Consider the following 19,204-nt stretch of genomic DNA (forward strand, 5'->3'; position numbering starts at 1 on the left):
CCAACTTTGGCTCAAAATCCGATGCTATATCGTCAGAACGACAGCTCGGCGGACTTCTTACAGTATCTTCATGTGTTAAATTTGAAATTATCATCTAGTTATATTTCCCCTTTAAGCAATAATTATCAACACCGGTACTCTGTCTTATAGAAGGCAACGCAGTTTGAGATGAATATAATGTGAAGATGATGTGACCACAGAGACGAGCGAACACGTTAACTCGTTTGTCGCACTTGGCCAAGCACGTAACAAGCACGGCCGCGCCCAGAACGGCAAATCGTTCATTACGAGAGCAAATATAATTTGTGCTGAAAGGCTGTTAGTTCCACGTCATTTAATTCACATTTTTCTACTCTCTAAATTTGCCGCCTTTACGTTTCGTGCATTGAGGCATACACTGCGGAAAAAGTGGTCGTAGATTTGAATTGCTTGTCTGCTCTTCGACGGAAGATTAGAATTTGTTTCTTTTCCTTATCATCTACAACTGTCGTCTTGAAATTTGAAAACACACTTCTCTATCAACTTGTTGTCTTCTATTATGTTCTCATCCCTGTGGCATTCGTTAGTTAATAATTGTGTATATATATTTATATAAAATTAAGTAAATCTATATAAATAAATAAGACGGCTAGTGGAGCAGGCAGGGCTATGTGTGATTGAAGGAAAAATATATAAGAAAATCTATTTTATTAATATATGTATCAATGAATACATTTTAATTTCACAGGTTGAGTCACGTAAAGTGTTCACTTGTAAACCGCTAAAGATTTCGCAAATCTTTTCTCTCTTGCGTATTGCTACCACGAGGCTGCATCTTCTGAGATAATGTTTTCTATAATGTTATTTTCTATACACTACCTTAGAGTTATGGACATTACAAATATAGTGGTGCATATGATTTCAACCCGACAAGTATTTCTCGAGAAAATGGAATGTCTTCAAACGTGCTTCATTGGCCAAGGCACATGTTACGTTTGTACAATGAGCTGTTGATGTTCGGAATTCCTTCACTTTCTTCTAATACCTGCAGTGGATATTCAATCTGGTGTGCCCATAAGTACGCATTGATAAAACTATATGATTTAAAAACCTTGAATCACCAGGCGAGTTGGCCGTGCGGTTAGGGGCGCGCAGCTGTGAGCTCGAATCCGGGAGATAGTGGGTTCGAACCCCATTGTCGGCATCCCTAAAGATGGTTTTCCGTGGTTCCCATTTTCACACCAGGCAAATGCTCGGGCTGTACATTAATTAAGGCCACGGCCGCTTCCTTCCCTTTAATCGTCGTAGGTAACAAGTAGCCTACTGCTGAAATGAATACTCAGTGGCTTATAAGTGACAAAATTATGTGACTGAATATTTGAATTTAAACGGAAGCTGTAATATTCGGTAATAACACGAATAAACAAAGAGGGCTAAAGATACCCAATGATGGGAAAATAGTTAAAAATACAATAATAATAATATGGCCTCAACTACCGTGTTATATGCACTTCAAATTGATGTCATTTAAGCAGCCTGCGCGTCAATTGCAATGTTGCTTTTTGCAAGGTGGAGCTAACTATGGCTGAGTTATTTATTTATTTACCAGGACTCCAATGAACTATGAGTTCACATTGAGGGGGAATTCTTAAGTAATTTCATTGTGTAAACTCTAAATATTTCATCTGAGGTGAACATCGTACGTTCCCCGTGTGGGTGGGGTATGTATAATACCATCAACGGTATTCCCGGCCTGTTGTAAGAGAGGACTCAAAGGGGGACCAGGGGGCTTCAACTAGAGAGCGCGGGATCGTAACCACGGTTCCCCCAGCTGAGTTTGGTAATTACTTGTGTCAGGAACCTCACCTTCAATTTTCCTATCCAATCTCGCTTGATCAACTCTTATTGTTTTGCGACCTCGATTACATTACGTTTCCGAGGCCTAAGAATTCTTTAATTTTCTTACCGTTCGTCGCCGTTCCCTATCTTTTGCCAATACTTTCATTTTTCGAAGGACCGGTCTTCTTCCATTTTCCCTTCTGATTAGTGTTAATAGCGGAAGGCCACGAACCTACTACGCTGGCGTAGCAGGGGGAGAGGTAACACTCCCACGTGGCGCGTCCCAGGTGGCAGATAGGGGGGTCCTAACCGGCTTGCCGGCGGACTTGAGGGAAATAAAATTCCTCCCGCGGACCAAACACAATACCACCTGTGGGTGGGGGTCGCACATGTAGAATTCACCCACGGTATCCCCTGCCTGTCGTAAGAGGCGACTAAAAGGGGCCAAGGGGCTCTCAACTTGGAAGTGTGGATTGGCGAACACGGGGCCTTTAGCTGAGTCTTGGCATTGCTTCCACTTACTTGTGCCAGGCTCCCCACTTTCGTCTATCCTGTCCGACCTCCCATGGTCAACTCTTTGTTCTTTTCCGACGGTATTAGAGCATTCGAGGCCTAGGGAGTATTTCATTTTCACGCCCTTCGTGGCCCTTGCCTTTCTTCGTCCGTTACTTCATTTTCTCTCTCTCTACCCCCTGTGGGTGGGGGACGCAGACGAAAAATACACCCACGGTATCCCCTGCCTGTCGTGAGAGGCGACAAAGGGGCGACCAAGGGATGATTGAATTAGAACCATGAAACTACTATTGATTCGTACCATCACGCGGGGAACACCATGAGTCGCCTTTACTTGCGAGTTGTACCACTATTACGTATTGCCTGTGAGTTGTATCACTATATGAGCGACACCGTGGGTCTGCGTTGCCTGTGATTAGTACCCACTATGTGAGAAACACCACGGGATAGTACGAGTCCCTGTGGTTAGTACACCTAGATGAGGAAGCTCATCGGTTTGCGTTGGCTATTTGTGGCGCCATTGTGTGAGAAACACGATAGGTCTGCATTACATGTACGAAGTACAATACTTGTGAGTAGTACCATCTTGTGTGGAACACCGTGAGTCTTCGTTACTTTTGATTAGTACCCCAACATGACAAATACCATGGTTCTACTTTACTCGCGACATGTACCATTCTAAGGGTCCTTAGACCTGGATTTTGGACCCCTTTAGACATCAAGCATCCTCTATTCAGGACTGTGCTTCATAAGTGGTCCCTTGGTCAGGAATACTATTATTTATGACTTTTTTGAGTCGGATCCACTGTTTTTGTTTGTTTTTTTGTTCTTTTGGGTTTCATGTCCATCCATCCATTCATTCTTCATGACTTCTTTTGGTCAGTGTAATTTTTGAACTTTTTGTTGTCATTTCATTTCGTACCATTAGGGGCCGATGACCTCGATGTTAGGCCCTTTTAAAGAACAAGCATCACCATCATCATCATCATCATCATCATCATCATCATCATTTTTCCAACCAGATATTCGTTACCCATCTTGTACAAAACTTGCCTATGAGGTTTAGCTTCTATGTCTTCTCTCCTCAATAATTTTTCAAAAGATGAAATAAGAACTGGAAACAAAAAATGGGATGTAGGACAAATGGCCATGAAGTGCATGATGATTGATGTAAGGGTTTAAAATACATTCATTTCCGTTTTACGACGTAAATATGTTATTTTTCTCGTCTGAAATAAGAATGTTACTGGTTTTGCGTCCAACTAGCCACATTATTATGATTTTTGGAGATGCCGAGGTGTCGAAATTTTGTCCCGCATGAGTTCCTTTTCGTGCCAAGTAAATCTATCGACGCGAGTGTGTCGTATTTCAGCACATTCCAATACGACCGGACTGAGCCAGATTCGACGTTCCCAACTTGGGCTCAGAAGGCCGGCGGTATACGTCCAGAGCTACTCAGTCCGGCCGCCTGAAATAACGCTACTTCTTAGTATTACTTAGCTATTCATAAAATACCTTTATGAATATATTCCTTATTCTCTACACATCATGCGAAACATGAAAGGGACCGTTTATATTTTTTTGATGTTGATCTTTTGTAATATAAAGCACAAGAATTCTAACAATTTGCTACCCAATTTTGTTTTCGGACTAATGGCCCCTTTCAATTTTCCGCATCACTTATGTGTTCAATATGGCAGGACTGGGCAAACGATGGCGTGTTTTCTGAACCCGATCTCGGCTCTGTCCGATAGTATTTGAAGATGCTCAAAAACGTCAGTATTGCGTCGGTATCTTTAATGTTTTAATTAATTAATTCATTCATTCATTTAGCCTCCAGGATTGGTTCTCCCTCCAGACTCAGCGAGGGATCCCGCCAATACCGCCTCAAGAGCAATGTCCTGGATCGTGAGACATTTGGTCCGGTACAACTGGGGAGGAGTACCAGTACCTCTCCCAGGCGGTCTCACCTGCTAGACTGAACAGGAGCCGTGTGGGGGGATGAGAAGATGGGAAGGGATAGGTAAGGACGAAAAGAAGCGGTCATGGCCTTAAGTTTGGTATTATCCCGGCATTTGCCTGGAGGAGAAGTGGGAAACCACTGAAAACCCCTTCGAGAATGGCAGAGGTGGGAATCGAACCCGTTCTACTCATTTGACCTCCCAAGGCTGAGTGGACCTCGTTCTTGTCCTCGTACCGACACTTAAAGGAGCTGCTATGGTATATTTCTCGCACCTCAGCGTCGCTGAAAACTTCTAAAAACAATTTTCAGTTTCTGATGTTCGTAAGCCTCCTGTGCCTATATCTTAACCGATGCGGTGTATTTACATCCTTCCCCTAGCACAGGATAGACAAAATGCAGCTTCCACTGAAGTCTCAATTTATGGCTGTGACGGTGTGGATGTTGCTGAGTAATGACATTCATAGTGCGACTAGTCCAACTCGATGCTGTGTTGTTTCTCATAGGGCCATTTCCAGGCTCGGCATGGAAGGCATTAGTAAGCAAGCTCATCTTACCTATCACAACGCCACCATGGGATTTTGTGGTGTTTCTATTACTCTCGGTGGTGCTATCTGAGGATAAAACCAGCCTCTACGCCAATGGCTTGACAGACAGAAGTTGGAAAACATTCCGGTTAACTGCAAGCCATTCTTAATTTATCTTATTATTTCCTATTTCCCGGTATCTCTGTGAGTCATTTATAAATTTATAAATGAGTGATTTATAAACTAGTATAACGGAATACCACAAGATTGCCTAGACGGAAATTCGTCATTGCGGTTTTTCACCGTTCTAGGCGGAAATTCCTTATTGCCATTTATAAAACCGATGGTCGTAATAAACTCATGTTTTCCTAGTTAAGACATATGTATGAGAATGGTTGTATCCTAGAAAGCACTGCCTGAGATTATAATATTATAGGGAAAACTTAAAAACCGTGGTCTATATGAGGAGTGTTGTAACTTTCCATTACTTGTCTGAGACAGAAAGTATTATTTAGCAAACTCCTTTTAATCACCAAGTTCCATCTCTGTGGTAAAGGCAAATGAAACGTTGAACAAGTAGAGTTTTTATCATATTTAGGCCTCATACCTATAAGTATTTTACGTAAGAGATGTTGGTAGTTTCACTGAATGAACATAGGGCTAAAGAAAAAAGATTACATTTAGGAGTTCTGTTGTAGGACCAGGAGGAATTAGGGATTGAAGTAATTTGTTAAGGAAAATTTCGAAAAATTTCCAAGTTATTTGAAATAATTTAAGAAAACAATACGTAAACAATTGATAGGTAATCTACCACCTGGGAGACAGCCCTAAATGCAGATCAATGACGATTCTTTTTTTTAACCATAACTCACATACACTACATTTGGCAGTATTCCCCAGACAAATCTACTTTGACTTAAAAGCTACTAAAGGCCCTTCCCTTCCAATCCATGAACTTATCTGTTTACTTCACGTAAAATGAAAGCTTTTGAGAGCTCAGTCTTCACTTCCGCTCGGCCAACCTGTCCGTTCTGTGGCACGTCCAAATTTTGAGGCACCGTCCCGTAAATAAAGTCGGGATCTCCCTGGACGGGATGCATTTCTATATGGAGCCAAAAATGTAAAATGATTAGCGATTTTTACATTTTTATTAAAATAAAAAGTACAGCGAGGAAACAAAGAAATTTACATTCACTGTAATTCAGGGAATATATGTAATATATCCCCTCTCATATTGTGGTAAGAACCTGGACGCAGGCAGAGCTGAATGATACACCAGAGAAGCAGTGTGTAATTTCCAGGAGTTCATCTACCCGGACGCCAATAAGGCTTTAGAGAATGTTTCTCAGGGAATCTGGACTTCGTTAGAACATTTACTTAGAAGGCAATGGATATGAAAAAATGGTGTAACAGTATTTTACTTAGGAGGCCATTTTTTCCAATGTTCTTTATTAACATTTTGGCATCCGGTCTGTAAGACCATGCTGCCACCTCTGTACATTTACTAAAACAGAAATGTCAAGGAGCAACATCTTTACAACATGGGAACTGTCATGGCATTGTGATTACTTGATGATAGAAAGCCACGGTATAGGAACTTGGGTTGGATGAGTATACAGTAGTTTAAATAGAGGCTATAGAACAAATGTATCACAATGTAAAATTGGCTTCATTTAAAAATTTGGCTGTTGCTTGATATATGTGGACGTCATAGCTGCTGAACAACGGCGAAACGGACGTGCAAAGTGGAACTTTCAGTTTTATAAACGTTTGATATAAATTGGTTACTTGTGGTTTATGCCTTTGCTGGCGGGACCTAGTATTTACAGTGCACTATGTCTTCTGGTGTGGGCTAGAGCAATCTTGTTACTTTCATTGATCTGTCTCAGCTTTATCCTTGGCTTTGACAAAATGAAAGTGACTGAGGTATGAGTGATGCTAGTAATGCCATTCCTTCTGCAGCCAGTCCCTGCTATGAATGGTGTGAAAATATTGCTCATAGGGTCGGTTGGTGCAATCATTTCAGTGGGCTTGGCAAACTGATATGTCATAGCAACTTCTGGCTCGGTGAGGAAAGCAACGGGAAACTACCTCACTCCTCATTTCCCTAGTACGCCTCTTCAGTGATGCCTAGGCCATCTATGACAGCTGATGGCGGAGCTGTTGAGGATCCAACCAGCTTTCGGGCTGAGGACTAAACACACACACTTGTGGTTTGTATCTAGTGCATCCCAAAATTGTATGGTTGAGGTCTGATTCTTGATTTCGATCACAGGGACAATTTGGGGAGTCTATAATTTTGATTCTGAATAGATGACATGTCAAATTCTCATCTTGATAATTGATGTGATATGTCGGCGAGTTACATATAGATGCATGAACCATGGTTTCTGTGGTGTGTATCTCTGGATAGCGGCGTAATGCTTGCCTTTGATGAGCTGAATTGTTGCCCAGTGATTTGACCTTTCTTTGTAAGCCTGTTCCTTGACGTGACTTTGGATGTCCGTGTATGGTAAGGGTAGTGCTTGGAACTGGCCTTCTGTAATGCTCTGCTTTGCCAGTTGGTCTACTGCCTCATTGTCTCAGCGTCTCTACTGTCTCAGTATGGCCTTTGATTCACATACGGTGAACTTATTTCCCGTTTTCTTTCGCTTGGTAGATACTACTTAGTATGTCCATGATGTATTTACTCGAACGCTTATTTCTGCATGGTTGTTCTAATTTTTGAAGTGCACTCTTGGAATCCGTGAGAATATTCTGCTGAAGTGCTGGACGCAGTACATGAAGGTTAACTTAATGGCAAGTATTTCAGCTGTGAAGCTTCGCTGGGAAGAGAGAATATTTTGGAAGTGTTAAGAGCAGGGCAGTAGCACGCATAACCGACTCCTTCTTTGGTCTTAGACCCATCAGTGAATATTTGAATATATATGCCCCAAAATTTATACATGAAATTTGTTACTTTTTCGTTGATTGCAGATTATAAAATTTGGTGGATGAAATATGGATGGTTGAAATACTAAAAGTTCACACCTCTGTCGAAATACTGGAAGCGATATATCTTGAAGAGTAGCGGGTATAATGTACAGTAATTCCTTGATGTTTTTGACCAATAGAGGTGTCCGTAGACTTCTGTTTGTTACTCTTTCACAAAGTGGAAGAATTTAGCGCAACTTAGATGTTAAGGGGTGGCTAGTTATGGATGAGAGTTGCAGAAGAAAGTTATTGGCAAGCAGGTCTCGTCTTAACACAAGGCGCTTTTTTTTAGCCTCTACCAGTAGTGCGTTAGTAGGACTTGAATTCATGGCTCCTAGACATATTCTGATGGGTGGAACTCTAGGATATCTAGTTTTCGAAGAACATGCTGCGGTGCTTTGCCAAAAAATTGCAACCATAATCTAGTACAGATCGTTAAACAGTTGGTGCAGCTCCCCACCATATTCGACATGATGCTCTGATGATGTTTAACGTTCGGCCCACTTGAGTTTCCAGGTACTCGACGTGTGTTCTCCATGTAAGTTTACTCTTGTGATATAAGCCCGGTAGCTTGGCTGAAGTCTGTAAGGGGAAGGAATATGTCTCAAGATGTAAAGATGGTGATGCGTTGTGGAGTTTCTTTCGAGTGAAGACAATAATAGGGGATTTGGTTAGAGATAAAATAAGACATGTTTGAAATGTCCAGGTTTGGAGTTTCCTTGAAGCGTCATCTAGCCATAAACATGTTAACCAAAGAGACTGAGATGATGCGTACATACATACGTCATCTGCATACTGTACAACTTTGACTGTTTGATTAAACATGTGGTCGAGATCTGCAGTGTAGATGGCACACAGTAAAGGACTCAGTATAGCACCCTTAGGGAGTCCTTTTCCTACTACTCTGGGCCCATACAAGGTGTTATCTTGGATTGGAATGTAGATTGTCCTCCGGAAAAATAGATTAGACCCTATAAATACCTCGCACGTATATTTCGGGGAGACCTAGGTCTTGTAGCTTTTCAGAAAGTACTTGTATAATAACGATGTCGTGTGTGTTTGAGTCATCAGTACATAGACTGGTTTGATGCAGCTGTCCATGCCACCCTATCCTGTGCTAACCTTTTCATTTCTACGTAACTATTGCATCCTACATCTGCTCTAATCTACTTGTCATATTCATACCTTGGTCTACCCCTACCGTTCTTATCACCCACACTTCCTTCAAAAACCAACTGAACAAGTCCTGGGTGTCTCAAGATGTGTCCTATCATTCTATCTCTTATGCTCCAGATATATCGAAGATTATTGCGGTATGATAACTCTGATTTAGAAATGTACGTTCGATGTCCGTAGTCAGAATGCTAGTCAGAATGCATGAAGATAGAGTGATTGGTCTGTAAGAAGAAGCTTCGTTCGGATCATTACCTGGTTTTAGAATAAGGACAATAATCTGCGTCGACCAGTCGTTTAGAAAATTGTTTACGTTCCAAATAGGCCTATATGCGAAAATTCGAAGTCCAGGAAGACGATTTTTCTATATTCATAGAGTACGTTTTTAAAACAATATTGGTAAGACATACTCAATTCATGTGGAAATTAATTAAATGCCAAGAAACTTTTAGACAGAAAAAGTTACGACCCTTATGACCAATTACATTAATCGTGCTCCATTTGAAAGGTACGAAAACTACGAGGCAGAGTGAGGTAGTTCTCATCCTTGGTGTATTTATAAAGATCTATATAACGTTTCAGTAAGATATTATACGTCAAGTTTACACTTTGTTATATTTATTATCTGAATTCATGTTTATTAGAATAAATTCTGCAATTATCTTCAGTGTTGTCGTCCATTACGAAGCTAAGATAACGATGAATAATGAACAAATTAGTTTTTAATTCACCATCAAGAACAGCAGTGATGTCGTTATATATCTATACACCAGGTTCTTTTCTGTGTATAGCCCACCATGGGGGTAAGCTTGTTAACATAAATTCCATAAATTTTAATTTGGAGTATGGTGTGATGTACACGAAAATTGTTATAAAAAGTGAGTTCTTTGTAGTTTGAATATTGATTCATTGATCTGTGAACGTTAGAGCAAATACTGTTTTATATACCGGTAAGGGGTTTGTTACAGCTTTGTCCTGAGCACATTTTTGTGACCATATTTTGATAACACACAACAAACCTCATGATGATTCCGTATTGACGTACAAATTGTAGCGCGACGACTTGTAATATCAATATTTTGTACTAATGCAGTGTGTATTTAGCATTAAAACTAACAAGTGTTTTTTTAATCGTCGCGCTATATTTTAATGAACTTTTATTTCTACAACACATCACTCTTTTATGCATCATATTTGCCTAGTAATGTTTTAGAATATCTCTTGCTAATTTATTTGTTAGCTAGCTGATGATGGTCCAACGGGAGCCGATACATATTCTGGTGTTATAAAAATATCTCTTTTCATTATTTATTAATAATGTAAAGTATTTCCTAAGAATGTATTTTGAAAGGTGGAAAATATAATTTTCTCTTAGGAGTCAATTTCTAATGATGTGTTTTGATTGTTATTGCTCTTTTGAATTCCTGTTACTGAAATCATCATCTAAAGCTTCCAACTTTAGTGTTGTCCATCTCGTAAAATATTAGAATTTATACAGTGGTATGTTCGGTTAAATTGATGAAGAATTAAACAAGAAACCTGTCATGGAAATGATGTATATCAAGTTGTGACCACCCTGCATGTTAGTGGCCTATACTGATCCATTAATTTTATGATTAATTTTCTAACTGTATGCTTATTAGATGATGCAACTTCAGGGAAGCTTGCCTGTACTCAGTACTAGGAGTGGTAAATGGCTACAGAGTTCCTCCATTGTTGGCGGTCCTTCGCCTTGGCATTGTCTTCGGAAGACAGTGAGGTGGCTTTCCCGTGCCTTCCTCACCATCAATGTTCCATCTAATGGAGATCTCTTGCGCCTGCCATCTTGACATAGCTGTGGTCTGTCTAACATCTCTTACAGTAGATGTTGCTGACCTTTCTCTTGTGATGGAATTCTAGAGTCAGTTCCTCCACTGAGGGCTCATTACCCTCCAACAAGGACTATTTCGCACGAAGCCGGAAGCTCTTACAGGGAGTTGGGCTATTTTCTGACACCTCATACCAGGTGTTGAATCTCTGGCTGTACGATCAACTGTACTACGTAGCAATTCAAACATGGTCAGGCACTTAATGAAACTGCAACAATTGAATATTTTGTGTTATTTATTACATATATGCGCGATAATTCAGCTGTGTACACATGCAGAGAAGTGTAATGTAACACATCACTCGTTAGCAACTCACAGCAAAACGTGATGATGTAACAGAATATTGTAATACAGAAACTTGTTAATGAGTTGACGAATAAATTATAGTAGGTGACAAACATATTTCTAGCCGAAATAGCATCCAACCATCTCACTTGATGCGATTTACTATTAAAGAAAGCAATTGAAAACTACCTCATTTGTCATCTTGCCCCATACTGGCGCCGCCATAGGTTTTTGCGGTTTCTCAATAACCACATAAACGTTGTTGGTGTTATTTGAGTATCCAATCAGCGTTCATGCTGATGGCCTGACAGAGAGAAGAAGTTTACTAATCAATTTTTAACACACGAGGGCGAGTAGAAAGATAAACTTCCCAAAGTTTTGTTAGGGAGCAGGTAGAGACAGGTTAAAATAAAGGACACTGCTTGAGTCGGGATGACTTCGTTATTTTTCCAAATAATGGTCAAAGTTATTCAAGTATTTGCCATTGTGTAAAATAAGTGTCACCTTTCCTTGGCGGTAGAAAGTGGCATTTTATTCGTTCAGCACCTCTGGCTGATTCAGCACAACACGTCTCTCCTCCCACAGCATTTCATCAATGGCATTAACGCATGCGTGAACTGTTCGTCCGTTGTCTCTCCGGTCTTCATGTTTCGACCTTCTGCCGATTTACGGTGCTATTTCCGCACTTGCTGGACTGATACTACTTCCTCTCCGTATACAGATATATTTCTTCCGGCAATATTGATAGGTTTACATGTTTATGTCTGCAGTAAACAGGTCACTATATGGACCTCCTCCGGCGACCACTCATTCATATTTCGCTGTTTTATAATTATGGCTGTGCGAAGGTTCTGTGTACTGATTTGTGCACGATCTATCGGACACATAAGTTGGAGTGAGCTCCATCCCTTTGCTTGTGAGCATCACAACAGGGAAACTTACATGTTTACTTACTTTCGTGCTAAAGTGCTATCTTCAAAATAGGACATTACCCCCTGCGGGTGGGGGACGCACATGTAGAATACACCCGCGGTATCACCTGCCTGTCGTACGAGGCGACTAAAAGGGGCCCAAGGGGCTCTCAACTAGGGAGTGTGGATTGGCGACCACGGGGCCCTTAGCTGAGCCTTGGCATTGCTTCCACTTACTTGTGCCAGGCTCCTCACTTTCGTCTATCCTGTCCGACCTCCTTTGGTCAACTCTTGTTCTTTTCCGACCCCGACGGTATTAGAGCATTCGAGGCCTAGGGAGTCTTTCATTTCACCCCCTTCGTGGCTCCCTTGCCTTTCTTCAACCTTTACTTCATCTTTCGAAGTGACGGATCCCTTCTTTCTTCTTCTTCTTTTCTCTCTCTCCTTACCCCCTGTGGGTGGGGGACGCAGACGAATAACACACCCACGGTATCCCCTGCCTGTCGTGAGAGGCGACTAAAAGGGGAGACCAAGGGATGATTGAATTAGAACCATGAAACCACTTCTGATTCGTAGCATCACGCGGGAACACCATGGGTTGCCTGTACTTGCGAGTTGTACCACTATATTCGGTACGAAATGGGTTTGTGATTAGTAGCAGCCTGGCCGGGGGGTTTCCAGTACCCGTGCGTTGTACCCATGTGAGCAACACCGCGTGTCTGGGCGTTGCCTGTGAGTTGTACCACTATATGAGCGACACCGTGGGTCTGCGTTGCCTGTGATTAGTATCCACTATGTGAGGAAAACCACGGGGCCCGTGGGACCGGCACCCGTGCCTAGTACACCTAGGTGAGGAAACTCATCGGTTTGCGTCGGCTCTGAATGGCGGCATTGTGTGAGAAACACCATAGGTCTGCGTTCCCTGTACGAAGTACAATACTTGTGAGTAGTATCGTCTTGTGTGGAACACCGTGAGTCTTCGCTACTTTTCATTAGTACCCCAACATGACAAATACCATGGTTCTACTTTACTCGCGACATGTACCATTCTGTGGGGCCTTAGACATGGATTTTGCACCCCTTTAGACATCAAGCATCATTGTGCTTTATGAGTGGTCCCTTGGTCAGTAATACTATTGTTTACGATCTCTTTTTTGAGTCTGATCCGCTGCTTTTTGTTTGTTTGTTTTTTGTTTCTTTGTTGGGTTCATGCCCATCCATTCATTCTTCATGACATTTTTTATTTTGTTTTGGTCATTGAATGAATTTCAACTTTTTGTTATTTCATTTCGTACCATTCGGAGCCTCCTCTGCGAACCATGTGACCTTGCCGCGGTGGGGAGGCTTGCGTGTCCCAATGATGCAGATAGCCGTGCCGCAGGTGCAACCATATCGGATGGGTATCTGTTGAGAGACCAGACTAACGAATGGTTCATCGAAAGGGCGGTAGCAGCCTTTCGGTAGTTGCAAGGGCGGCAGTCTGGATGATTGACTGATACGGCCTTGTAATAATACTCAACATGGCTTAGCTGTGTTGATACTGCTACACGGCTGAAAGCAACGGGAAACTACAGCCGTAACTAACTTCCGAGGACATGCATCTCTCTCTGTATGAATGATGTACTGATGATGGCTTCCTCCCGGGTAAAATATTCCGGAGGTAAACTAGTCCCCCATTCGGATCTCCGGGTGGGGACTACACGAGAGGGGGCGATCATCAGGAAGATGGATACTGACATTCTGCGAGTCGGAGCGTGGAATGTTAGAAGTTTGAATCGTTGTGGTAGGTTAGAGAATCTGAGAAGGGAGATGGATAGGCTAAAGTTAGATGTAGTTGGCATAAGTGAACTACGTTGGCAGGAAGAACAAGATTTTTGGTCAGGCGACTACCGAATTATCAACACAAAATCAAACAGAGGAAATGCAGGAGTTGGTTTAATAATGAATAAGAAAATAGGGCAGCGGGTAAGCTACTACGACCAGCATAGTGAAAGAATTATTGTCGTCAAGATAGACACCAAACCAATGCCCACCACAATAGTGCAGGTCTATATGCCTACTAGTTCAGCGGATGATGAAGAAATCGAAAGAATATATGAGGAGATAGAAGATTTAATACAATATGTAAAAGGTGACGAGAATCTAATTGTGATGGGAGACTGGAATGCAGTGGTAGGCCAAGGAAGAGAAGGTAGTACAGTAGGCGAATTTGGATTGGGACGAAGGAACGAAAGAGGAAGTCGTCTGGTTGAATTCTGCACTGATCATAATTTAGTCCTTGCCAATACTTGGTTCAAACACCACAAACGACGGCTGTATACGTGGACGAGACCTGGAGACACTGGAAGGTATCAAATAGACTTCATTATGATTAGGCAGAGATTCAGAAACCAGGCGTTGGATTGCAAAACTTTCCCAGGAGCAGACGTGGACTCTGACCACAACTTGTTGGTCATGAAATGCCATCTGAAGTTGAAGAAATTGAAGAAAGGAAAGAATGCAAAAAGATGGGATCTAGACAAGTTGAAAGAAAAGAATGTGAGGGATTGTTTCAAGGAACATGTTGCACAAGGACTAAATGAAAAGGCTGAAGGAAACACTATAGAGGAAGAGTGGAGAGTCATGAAAAATGAAGTCAGTAGGGCTGCTGAAGAAATGTTAGGAAGGAAGAAAAGATCAACTAAGAATCAGTGGATAACTCAGGAGATACTAGACCTGATTGATGAACGACGAAAATACAAGAATGCTGGAAATGAAGAGGGCAGAAAAGAATACAGGCGATTAAAGAATGAAGTGGATAGAAAGTGCAAGGCAGCTAAGGAAGAGTGACTGAAGGAGAAATGCAAAGATGTCGAAGGCTGTATGGTCCTGGGAAAGGTAGATGCTGCATACAGGAAAATCAAGGAAACCTTTGGAGAAAGGAAATCTAGGTGTATGAATATTAAGAGCTCAGATGGAAAACCACTTCTAGGGAAAGAAGACAAAGCAGAAAGATGGCAGGAGCATATCCAACAGTTGTATCAAGGTAAAGATGTAGATAATTTGGTTCTGGAACATGAAGAGGCTGTTGATGTTGATGAAAAGGGAGACCCAATTTTGAGGTCAGAGTTTGACAGAGCTGTGAGTGACCTCAATAAGAACAAGGCACCTGGAATTGATGACATTCCCTCTGAATTACTGACTGCCTTAGGAGAAACCAGCATGGCAAGGTTATTTCATTTAGTCTGCAAGATGTATGAGACAGGAGAAGTCCCATCCGATTTTCAGCAGAATGTGGTTATACCTATTCCCAAGAAAGCCGGTGCTGACAGGTGTGAAAACTACCGCACCATTAGTTTAGTATCTCATGTCTGCAAAATTTTAACACGTATTATTTACAGAAGAATGGAAAAACAAGTTGAAGCTGAGTTGGGAGAAGATCAATTTGGCTTCAGAAGAAATGTAGGAACACGTGAAGCTAACCTGACTTTACGTCTGATCTTAGAGGATCGAATCAAGAAGGACAAGCCCACGTACATGGCATTCGTAGATCTAGAAAAGGCATTCGATAATGTTGATTGGACCAAGCTATTTATGATTCTGAAGATGATAGGGATCAGATACCGAGAACGAAGAATTATCTACAATCTGTATAAAAATCAGTCTGCAGTGATAAGAATCGAGGGCTTTGAAAAAGAAGCAGCAATCCAGAAAGGAGTGAGGCAAGGCTGCAGTTTGTCCCCTCTCCTTTTCAATGTTTACATAGAACAGGCAGTAAAGGGAATCAAAGAGAAATTTGGAAAGGGAATCACAGTCCAAGGAGAGGAAATCAAAACCTTGAGATTTGCCGATGATATTGTTATTTTATCTGAGACTGCAGAAGATCTCGAGAAGTTGCTGAATGGTATGGATGAAGTCTTGTGTAAGGAGTACAAGATGAAAATAAATAAGTCCAAAACAAAAGTAATGGAGTGCAGTCGAACGAAGGCAGGTGATGCAGGAAATATTAGTTTAGGAAATGAAGTCTTAAAGGAAGTAGATGAATATTGTTACTTGGGTAGTAAAATAACTAACGATGGCAGAAGTAAGGAGGACATAAAATGCAGACTAGCACAAGCAAGGAAGAGCTTTCTTAAGAAAAGAAATTTGCTCACTTCAAACATTGATATCGGAATTAGAAAGATGTTTTTGAAGACTTTCGTGTGGAGCGTGGCATTGTATGGAAGTGAAACATGGACGATAACTGGCTCAGAAAGAAAGAGAATAGAAGCTTTTGAAATGTGGTGTTAGAGAAGAATGCTGAAGGTGAGATGGATAGATCGAATCACGAATGAAGAGATACTGAATCGAATTGGTGAGAGGAGATCGATTTGGCTAAATATGACGAGAAGAAGAGATAGAATGATAGGACACATCTTAAGACACCCAGGACTTGTTCAGTTGGTTTTTGAAGGAAGTGTAGGGGGTAAGAACGGTAGGGGTAGACCAAAATATGAATATGACAAGCAGATTAGAGCAGATGTAGGATGCAATAGTTACGTAGAAATGAAAAGGTTAGCACAGGATAGGGTGGCATGTAGAGCTGCATCAAACCAGTCTATGGACTGATGACTCAAACAACAACAACACCATTCGGAGCCGATGACCTTGATGTTAGGCCCCTTTAAAAAACAAGCATCATCATCACCATGATCAAAATAGGACATTAGACTCTAGTAAAGGGGTTCTTAACCTTTTTTATGACACAGATACTTTGAAAATCTGGTGAAACCTGCGGACCCCACCATATAAAAGTGACAATAAGTACATTTTTCGAACTTTACTGTATCGAAAAACTGCCTCAAGCAGTGTATTACTTATACAAAGTATGAATGGAGAAATCCATCTTAACGTAAAATTTTGTTTTTTAGTTTTTATTAATGGTTAACGAACAAAAAAATCTTCAATATGGCTTTAAATTTCATGTTCATTGAAAACGAGAATGGGCATGAATAAGACGATGAAACTGTGGAATGTTCTTTGAAAAGGCAACACGCGTGTTATCCGTCTCATCCATGACATCCAGTTGATTTCGCCCGTGCTCAAAGCAAATATGCCGCGTAGTCGATTCACATTTCACGCACTTATAGAACAGGGCAGTAAAGAAAATCAAAGAGGAATTTGGAAAGGGAATCACAATCCAAGGAGAGGAAATCAAAACCCTGAGATTTGCCGATGATATTGTTATTTTATCTGAGACTGGAGAAGATCTGGAGAAAGAAATTGCTGAATGGTATGGACAGAGTCTTGGATAAGATGTACAAGATGAAAATAAATAAGTCCAAAACAAAAGCAATGGAGTGCAGTCGAACGAAGTTAGGTGATGCAGATAATACTAGATTAGGAAGTTAAGTCTTAAAGGAAGTAGATGGTTATTGTTAGTTAGGTAGTGAAATAACTAACGATGGCAGAAGTAAGGAGCACATGAAATGCAGACTAGCACAAGCAAGGAAGGTCTTCCTTAAAAAAATAAATTTATTCCCTTCGAACATTGATATAGGGCTTAGGAAGAGATTTTCGAAGACTTTCGTCTGGATCGTGACATTGTATGGAAGTGAAAAATGGACGATGACGAGCTCAGAAAGAAAGAGAAGAGAAGTTTTTTCAAATGTGGTCTTACAGAAGAATGCTGAAGGTGAGATGGATAGATAGAATCACAATTGAAGAGATGCTGAATCGAACTGGTGAGAGGAGATCGATTTGGCTAAATTTGGCGAGAAGAAGTGAGAGAATGATGAGGCACATCTTGAAGTACCCAGGACTTCTTCAGTTGGTTTTTGAGAGAAGTGTAGGCGGTACGAACGGTAGGGATGGACAGAGTTATGGATATGACAAACAGATCAGAGCAGATGTAGGATGCAGTAGCTACTTAGTTTAGCACACGATGGGCTGGCATGGACAGCTGCATCAATCCAGTCTATGGACTGATGACTCAAACAACATCATAAACATAGCTCAGCTCATTACGAATTGGAGAATTTAAAACTAATTTACAATAAAAATACAAATGTACATAAATGCTTTTCGTGATATCTGAACCCATTTCTTTTCACTTGCGACTCAGTTATTTTATAGTTGTTTGGTTTTTCAGTGTGCCGAAACTTTGAATAAATTAATTTAGATACTTACTACATGAGAAATAAAGCATATGATAATATAATTATACTTGTAAAAGAAAAAATTAAAATAGAATGACATATTTCGTTCCTGAAAGAACATCATCAGATACAATCAAATCACACTCAAAAATATTTAGAAATGTATAAACATAAAGACTTGAAATTTCGAACTTGTCTTAATGAAGTCCTCGCTTCCCTCCACTACACCCCCTGTGGGTGGGGGCGGTAGAATAACACCCACGGTATCCTCTGCCTGTCGTAAGAGGCAACTAAAAGGGGCCCCATGGGCTCTGAACTTTGGAGCGTGGGTTGGCGACCACGGGGCCCTCAGTTGAGTCCTGGCATTGCTTCCGCTTACTTGTGCCAGGCTCCTCACTTTCATCTATCCTATCCGACCTTCCTTGATCAACTCTTGTTCTTTTCCGATCCCGACGCTATTAGGTATGCGAGGGCTAGGGAGTCTTTCATTTTCATGCCCTTCGTGGCCCTTGTCTTCCTTTGGCCGATACCTTCATTTTTCGAAGTGTCGGACCCCTTCCACTTTTCCTCTCAGATTAGTGTTATACAGAGGATGGTTGCCCAGTTGTACTTCCTCTCAAAACAATAATCACCACCACCACCTTCCCTCTACTACAGCATAGAATGCAGTGAGGTGTGGCATAAACGCACGTACGCAAATGTTTACCGTTTAACAGTGATTGCTAATATCCATATCTAAGCGTACCTTTATGTTCACGTTAAAATTATAGTGAATATAAATGATACATTTTAATTGACTTGACTGCCCACATCCCCCTGTGGGTGGGGGCGATAGAATAACACCCACGGTATCTCCTGCCTGTCGTAAGAGGCTATTAAAAGGGGGTCCAGGGGTTCTGAACTTTGGAGCGTGGGTTGGCGACCACGGGGTCCTCAGCTGAGTCCTGACATTGGTTCCACTTATTTGTGCCAGGCTCCTCACTTTCATCTCTCCTATCTGACCTCACTTGGTCAACTCTTGTTCTTTTCCAACCCCGACGCTATTAGGTTTGCGAGGGCT

General features: G+C 41.3%; 1 protein-coding gene across 1 annotated transcript in view; it reads right to left on the minus strand.

Annotated features, from left to right (window-relative positions):
* Dhit (Double hit) overlaps window positions 1-19,204 on the minus strand; it is a 1,255,395-nt gene that overhangs the window by 221,849 nt on the left and 1,014,342 nt on the right. The gene's annotated exons all lie outside the window — the stretch shown is intronic.

Source organism: Anabrus simplex, chromosome 4 (genome assembly GCF_040414725.1).
Source record: "Anabrus simplex isolate iqAnaSimp1 chromosome 4, ASM4041472v1, whole genome shotgun sequence".
In the NCBI taxonomy this organism is placed as follows: domain Eukaryota; kingdom Metazoa; phylum Arthropoda; class Insecta; order Orthoptera; family Tettigoniidae; genus Anabrus; species Anabrus simplex.